Source organism: Ambystoma mexicanum, chromosome 3p (genome assembly GCF_040938575.1).
Source record: "Ambystoma mexicanum isolate Mex_15411 chromosome 3p, UKY_AmexF1_1, whole genome shotgun sequence".
Taxonomy (NCBI): domain Eukaryota; kingdom Metazoa; phylum Chordata; class Amphibia; order Caudata; family Ambystomatidae; genus Ambystoma; species Ambystoma mexicanum.
Genome location: NC_090925.1, coordinates 19718102 through 19726763, shown reverse-complemented (window position 1 = coordinate 19726763; position 8662 = coordinate 19718102).

The window sequence follows — 8662 nt, the reverse complement described above, 5'->3', positions numbered from 1 at the left end:
ACCCCACCAATGACCAGTCATTGTACTGAATCTGCGTGCATCAGGGAGAACCCTACCAATCACCAGTCGTTGTCCTGAGTCCACGCGCATCTGGGAGAACCCTACCAAGACCAGTCGTTGTACTGAGTCCACGCGCATCAGGAAGAACCCTACAAATGACCAGTCGTTGTACTGAATCCACTTGCATCAGGGAGAACCCTACCAATGACCAGTCGTTGTACTGAATCCACTCGCATTAGGGAGAACCCTACCAATGACAAGTCATTGTACTGAATCCAAGCGCATCAAGGAGAACCTTACCAATGATCAGTCGTTGCACTGAGCCCACGTGCATCAGGGAGAACCCTCCCTATGACCAATCATGGTAGTGAATCCACGCGTATCAGGGAGAACCCTACCAAGACCAGTCGTTGTACTGAATCCACTCACATCAGGGAGAACCCTACCAATGACCAGTTATTGTACTGAATCCACGCGCATCAGGGAGAACCCTACCAATGACCAGTTGTTGCACTGAGTCCACGCACATCAGGGAGAACTCTCTCAATGAGCAGTCGTTGTACTGAATCCACGAGCATCAGGGAGAACCCTACCTATGACCAATCATGATAGTGAATCCACGCATCAGGGAAAACCCTACCAATGACCAGTCATTGTACTGAGCCCACTCGCATCAGGGAGAACCCTACAAATGACCAGTCATTGCACTGAGCCCACTTGCATCAGGGAGAACCCTACCAATCACCGGTCATTGTACTGAGTCCACGCGCATCAGGGAGAACTCTACCAATGACCAGTCGTTGTACTGAATCCACGAGCATCAGGGAGAACCCTACCAATGACCAGTTGTTGCACTGAGTCCACGCACATCAGGGAGAACTCTCTCAATGAGCAGTCGTTGTACTGAATCCACGAGCATTAGGTAGAACCCTACCTATGACCAATCATGATAGTGAATCCACGCATCAGGGAAAACCCTACCAATGACCAGTCATTGTACTGAGTCCACTTGCATCAGGGAGAACCCTACAAATGACCAGTCATTGCACTGAGCCCACTTGCATCAGGGAGAACCCTACCAATGACCGGTCATTGTACTGAGTCCACGCGCATCAGGGAGAACTCTACCAATGACCAGTCGTTGTACTGAATCCACGAGCATCAGGGAGAACCCTACCTATGACCAATTATGGTTGTGAATCCACACGCATCAGGGAGAACCCTACCAATGACCAGTCATGGTACTGAATCTGCGTGCATCAGGGAGAACCCTACCAAGACCAGTCGTTGTACTGAGTCCACGCGCATCAGGGAGAATCCTACCAATGACCAGTCATTGTACTGAATACACACGCATCAGGGAGAACACCACCAATGACCAGTCGTTGCACTGAATCAACGTGCATCAGGGAGACCCCTACCAATGACCAATCATTGTACTGAATCCACTTGCACCAGGGAGAACCCTACCAATGACCAATCATTGTACTGAATCCACGCGCATCAGGGAGAACCCTACCAATGAGCAGTCGTTGTACTAAATCCACTCACATCAGGGAGAACCCTACCAATCACCAGTCGTTGTCCTGAGTCCACGCGCATCAGGGAGAACCCTACCAAGACCAGTCGTTGTACTGAGTCCACGCGCATCAGGGAGAACCCTACCAAGACCAGTCGTTGTACTGAGTCCACGCGCATCAGGAAGAACCCTACCAACGACCAGTCGTTGCACTGAGCCCACGTGCATCAGGGAGAACCCTACCAATGACTATTTATTTTTTTATTTATTTATTACATTTGTTATACGCCCAGACCCGGGGGTATCACGGCGTAGTTACAGACAATGGGATAATGCAATCTTAGAATGAACATAGAGGTGTAGAGGTATAACAATCAAAAATGTACAATAATAGGAATCAATAATATACACTAATATACAAAGCAGTCAGGTAAAATAGTTGATTGGAGGGGATTAGTGCACTGGTTCAGTTAGAACTTGTTGAAGAGCCAAGTCTTCAAGAGGCTTTTGAATTTGGGGAATGAGGTTTCATTCATGATGTGGGTAGGTAGCGCATTCCAATGTCTGGGGGCCAATGTTTTGAAGCTGCTGCCCCCTGCTTTCTCTCTTTTGTATCTGGGGGTTTCAAGGAATGCGTTTTTGTTGGACCTGAGGAGTCTGGTGTGGGGCTTCATCATGACTGTGTTGTTGAGGTATTTGGGCGCTTTGTTAGCCCTGCATTTGTGGGTGATGCTCAGGGTTTTAAATAGAATTCTGGCTTGTATGGGGAGCCAGTGGTGGTCTCTTCTGGTGTTGGATATATGTTCAGATTTTTTGATGCCTAGAGCTGCTCTGAGGGCTTTGTTTTGTATAAGTTGAAGTTTAGCTATGTTGGCTTTGGAAGTGCCAAGGAATAGGATATTACAATAGTCTAGCTTAGACAGTAGGAGTGCTCTGGCTAGAGTGACACAGTTGTTGGTGGAGAGGAATTTACGGCTGAGGGAGATGAGTTTAGAGGTGTAGGAAGTGGATGAGACTAATGTGTTTACTTGTTTAGACATGGATAGTGTGGAGTCTAGGTATACTCCGAGGGTCTTGACTTGTTTAAGAACGGGGATTATGGTTCCATCGATGGTGAATGATTTAAAGGCGGGCTCAAGGGTGTTGATTTTGCTGGAGGAGCCTAGTATGAGGAGTTCGGTTTTGTCGTCGTTGAGACAAAGGCTGTTGTTAGCCATCCAGTTTTGGATGAGTGAGTAGATTTGGTTAACCAGGAGGGAGTCTTGTTCATGGTTACCTGTGAGAGGAATGAGGATTTGGGTGTCATCGGCGAAGTTAGTATAGATGACACCCAGGGCATCCAAGGCTGCAAATAATAGCTTGGTGTAGGCGTTATACAGAGTGGGGGATAGGCAGGAGCCTTGTGGCACACCTGCAGGGACGGGCATTGGGTCTGCTGATTCTTTGCCGATGGATACTCTGGAAGTCCTGTCAGCCAAGAAGGATTTAATCCAATTGGTAGCGTTCTGAGCTAGGTTGAAGTTGTTTGCTAGAGTGTTACAGAGTTTGTCGTGGTCGACCAGATCGAAGGCCGCTGAGAGGTCCAAGAGCATCAGGAGGCAGAGTTTACCTGCTTCTCTGGTGGCATCCATTTGGATCTTTAGGTCAAGGAGGGCTGTCTCTGTGCTATGGTTGGGACGGAAGCCTGACTGGCGGTCTCCTAGTAGGTGATGTTGTTCCAAGTGGTTCTGAATTTGGCAGTAGGCTATTTTGTCGATTATTTTTAGGAGAAATGGGACCGTTGTAATAGGTCGGTAGTTAGTGGGTATTGTTGGGTCCAGGGTAGGTTTTTTTAGAAGTGGTGTCACCCAAGCTTTTTTGATACTGGTGGGGACTGTGTTTGTGAGGAAGGAGGCGTTAATGAATTCAGTGATGATAGGTGTGAGAGTGGGGCGCATAGTTTCACTAGATGGGATGGGAATTGGTCTTCCTTGCAGTTGGAGGCTTTGAGTTTCATTATAGTGTTGAGAACTTCTTTGTTGGTCACTGGTGAGAATTGGAATGGGGGACCAGTAGTGGCGTTAGAGATGGTCGTTGATATGGTGGGTGGGGTTTTATCAGCTAGGAGTGTTTTTTTACTATCGATTTTGTTTTGTAGTAAGAGGATTTTGGATGAGAGTGCATTTTGAATGGTGGTGCACCAGTCTTTGCTAGCGTTTGAAGGTGCTAAGATTTGACAGGGGTTTTCGAGCTCTCTAAGAATGGTAAAGAGTTCTTTGCTGTCTGAGGACGCGTTAGCAATGCGGAGGTTGAAGGCATTGGCTTTTTGAGTGATTATTGCTAATTTGTATGTTTTGTTGGCTTCAGCGAAGGCTGATGCGGAATCTGGGGTGTTGTTTTTCTTATGGAGGTGTTCAAGTGATCTTTTGGTGCGTCTTAAGGCTATAAGTTCTTCATTAAACCAAAAGCAGGAGCGTTTATCAGGTCTACGGGTTTTGGTGGTGATGGGTGCAAGTAGGTCGATAGTTTGGGTGAGGCATTGTTGGTATTGTTCTGCTAGATAGGAGGGGTTGTTGGTGCCTAGGACCGTGTGGGCAAAGGAGGCACTCAGGGCTGGTATGAGTTTGTCGGAAGAGAGCTTTTTGATGTTTCTAGTCTCAAATGTTTCTGGTTTTTTAGGGGTGATGTGTTCGGTACTGGCATTGTCTATGGTGAAGTTAATTGCATGGTGGTCTGACCAGTTGACTGGTAGGATGGAGTCAATGGTGACTAGAGAGTTGAGAGTGAGAAGCCAGTCTAAGGTTCTTCCTTTTGAGTGGGTGGGTTTATCTACCAGTTGTATGAAGTTCATCTCTGACATGGCTGTATAAAATGTAGATGCTTCTGCGTCGAGGGGGTCATTGTAACCTAGGTTAAAGTCACCGAGGACTATGCATTTGGTTTTAGGCTTGATGAGGGGTGTTAGGAGTAGTGGGATGTCCAAGTCACGGTGTGTGTTTTTGTTAGGGGATCTGTACACCACTAGTAGGTTGGTGGTGCTTTTGGGGTTGGAGGTATACTTGACTAGTAGGAGTTCATAACCTTGTATCTGTTCTATTGGGCATGCTCTGATATCCAGGGTGGTTTTGGCTATTATAGCAACTCCGCCTCCTTGGGTATTTGTCCTGTCTGTTCTCAGGATGCTGAATCCTGGGGGAATAGCAAGGGCTAGAAGTGGTCCTGCTGCTGGGTGAAGCCAGGTTTCAGTGACTACCAGCATATCAAGGTGTTGGTCTACAATGAGGTCGTGGATATCTATGGCATGGGCACCTAGTGAACGGTCATTGATGAGTGTAGTTTTGAGGGTGGAGGTAGGGGCAGGGGGTGGTGTGTTACCTTTGAGGGGGGGAGAGTCAGTGATTTTGTTGTTGGTTAGGTATTTGAGTGGTGCGTTGTGGAGTCTTTTGTGTTGGAAGTTAGTGGGCGTGGTGTTTTGTTTGGTCCGTGTATTGGGTGAAATGGTGAGTGAGTTAGCTCGTAGGGACATTTTGGTTCTAGACATGAGTCTATTGAGTCTTTCAATGCCCAGGATGGGTGTGGTTGTGTCATTGATGCAGATGGGTATGGTGTGAATGTATGTAGGCGGGTTGGGACTAAGGCACGGGATGTCTGAGGTTGCTGTCTTCTTGATGGTGATGGGCGTAGTGTGGGCCTGAGGCGATGGTAAGGGGAAAGGGGGGGGAGTGTGGGGAGGAATGGGGTGGGGCAGGGGATGGGGAAGTGGCGTGGACAACCTGGTCTAACTAATCCATCGCCAACCTTGATGAAGTGTCCTCTGATGCATGGTGCATACTTGCCAACCCTACCGATTTAGGCGGTAGGATACCGCTTTTTAAGCAGTCCTACCGCCTACAGATTTGGTGGCAACAAATACCGAATTTTTAAATATTTTTGAAACTTTATGATTTCTGCACATTTTTGCTTACAGAATGTTGGCATGTATGTGGTATATATGTCCTGTAATTTACAGACATTTCTTTATTAGGGTGAATGTTGTGACTAATCAAAACAAAAGAGTCCATTATACACTTAAAAGCGCTTCTTACTGAATCACTAAAAGACATGTTTAACATTTTAAATTGTGCACATTATGATGTTCCCATAATGCTCCTTGCTTTTATGCAAATCGCTAGGATTGGGTCTATGAAGAGATACTGGGGCGCACAACCTGGCAGGGGACGATGCCCCTTGTCCTCACCACTTCCTTTCAAAAGCCTTGCCCCTCCAAAGAGGTGACAGTTCCCCCATACATGTTTTCCATTTCCAGCACTGACCACAGTAGTACAGCGCTTTGACAATGCTCAGGTAACACGCATGTAGAATGCTGAACTCTCTCCCAAGGTTAGGGATGGCTGAATGCCAAGGATTAGAATTGTGATTGTGTACAAGTGCCAGGCTCAGTCATTCTCTCTCTTTGCTCCTTCCTTGCCCTCTTGCACAGCCATTCCTAATCCTGGGGAGGAATGGGTAGAGTCCTGCCTCCTCCACGTCTCCTTAATACTCCCAAATACTACCAGTGACCTTGACGGACACAGCCGTCAGTCCAAGTGAGTCTCTGTGGTTTAGCCTCCAAGCCGCTTAGGGTCAGGACTGTGGCTCTGCAAGCTGCCTGGCCACCCTGGGCCAGAAGAGTGTTAAGCCTGTCCCTTAGAGGGCAGGAGTGGCAGCTATAATTCAGTCTAGTTTAACATGGCAATGATTTTTTATGGCCATAGAGGAACATGTTGCTGAATGGCTTTTCATGTTGAATGCTACACTATGAAGACCCTAAGCATTAATATTTGTTTTGATATTTTTTGGAGACTATAGAATACCCACATCGTGGGCGCTGCACTGCAACACGAACCAAGAGAAAATGGTCCAATTTTTAGGATGCATATAGTTCTTTTTGCGAAATCGTTTTAAAATTCACTTCCAATATTGCAATTTAAGTCCACTGAAAGGCAGATGGATTCAGTGATTTGTTATGTTATGCTGGGTGTCTTTTAAAAAATATATATATATATATGCCTCCAGATCTGAGCCACAACAACAAGGAATTGTGGGTATGCAAATTATCCCAAATACATATCTTTTTCTCCAGGAAATTGCTTTGTCTAAGGGCAGTGCTACTTTATAAATGGCTTAATCAACCCAAGAAAGACATCTTGAAAGGCTTTCAGGTCAACTAGATAATTGGTTTCCCCCTTATTAGTGAGCATCAGTGCAGTATAGTCCTGACAGTGCCTGCTTCTTCTCCCCGCACCCCCATCTGGAGAGAAGATGTTCGCTGTTTGTCTCTCTTGTCAGTCATGCAACTCTGCTAAAGCTCCTCCCACTTCCCAGTGTCCCTAATATATTGAAGGAGGAACTTTGTAGTTGGAGCACTTGGCTATGTTTTTAGCAACACCAACAAAGTTATGGTGGGTTTAAAAAGGTTTGGGAAAAAAATAACCTTTTACCTGAAATGTGAAAATAGGAAAATCCATAAGAGCCAAGTCACACACTCCACAGCGCCCCTAGTAGCCATCGCCAGAAGTTCACCTCCAGTTCTGAGCCATATCAGCAATGGATTGTGGGTATATAAATTAGCCAAATTGCAAACCTTTTTCTCCAGCAAATTGTTTTTGTCCAAGAGGGCAGTGCTACTTTATCCATAGCTTAATCAACCCAAGACAGACATTTTGCAAGGCTGTCAGGACAACCACATACCTGGGATCGTACAGTGAAGGAAAGAGAGAGAGAGACACACACACCCCAACACCTATCTCGTTGGGACAAATATATTCCTGTGAAGGTTTTGAAAGACTTCAGAGAGGAGTTCTTTAGAAATTAGTGAACCATGGATGCATGATGGACCCAACAAGTGCTTGGGCGTTCCCTATTTGAGTGTGTGTTGGCCAAGTGTATCAGGTTGGGTTGATGGGCGACCAATGCTGTCCCATATATGTAAGTTGGTGTCTACCAGGCCGTATGTCGGGGGTGTCATAGGCAAGAATTGGCTGAGTGAAAGGTGACTGGAGGGGAAAACAGGGAGAGGAAAGGGTTGTGCTCATTAACGCGCCACCCCATCCTACATACTTGCCAACCCTACCGATTTAGGTGGTATGATACCGCTTTTCAAGCAGTCCTACCATCTACCGATTTAGTGGCAACAAATACCGATTTTTTTCAATATTTTTGAAACTTTACGATTCCTACAGATTTTTGGTCACAGAATGTTGGCATGTATGTATGTGACATTAGGGACTATACAAAAAGGGAACATGATGATGGTGAGGAGTGCTAGCATTATATTAGTGGGTGCTGGGTGGGTGGGGCTAGAGTTCAGTGAGCTGTCTGGGCACCTGGATTGGGAGCAATAATCCAGTACAGGCAGGCAGTGCTCTAATGCAGGCACAGCGTCAGCATGGGTAGCTGTAGGGTGCAATTCTACCGATCGGGCAGTGGGTCGGCTAGATTTGATTATAGTAATCAGGGCGCAAGAGTAAGGGTCGCTAGCGGGGTGCAGAGGCAGTGAGTGACCTAAAATTGATGTTGGCAATCAGGCAGAGAAACATGGGTCACTGGCAGTATGCACAAGCAATGGGTCACACAGGTTCAATATTGGCAATCAGAACAGAGGAGCATAAGTTGCTCACAAGGTGCACAGTCAGTGGGGCACCTAGATTGGATATTGGAGATTCAAGGCACAAAACATAGCAGGGTGCACAGGCAGAAGGCCACCTAGATTTGATTTTAGTAATTCAGGGCACAAAACATAGCAGGGTGCACAGGCAGTGGGGCACCTAGATTGGGTATTGGCGATTCAAGGCACAAAACATAGCAGGGTGCACAGGCAGTGGGGCACCTAGATTGGGTATTGGCGATTCAAGGCACAAAACCTAGCAGGGTGCACAGGCAGAAGGCAACCTAGATTTGATTTTAGTAATTCAGGGCACAAAACATAGCAGGGTGCACAGGCAGAAGGCAACCTAGATTTGATTTTAGTAATTCAGGGCACAAAACATAGCAGGGTGCACAGGCAGTGGGGCACCTAGATTGGGTATTGGCGATTCAAGGCACAAAACATAGCAGGGTGCACAGGCAGAAGGCCACCTAGATTTGATTTTAGTAATTCAGGGCACAAAACATAGCAGGGTGCAC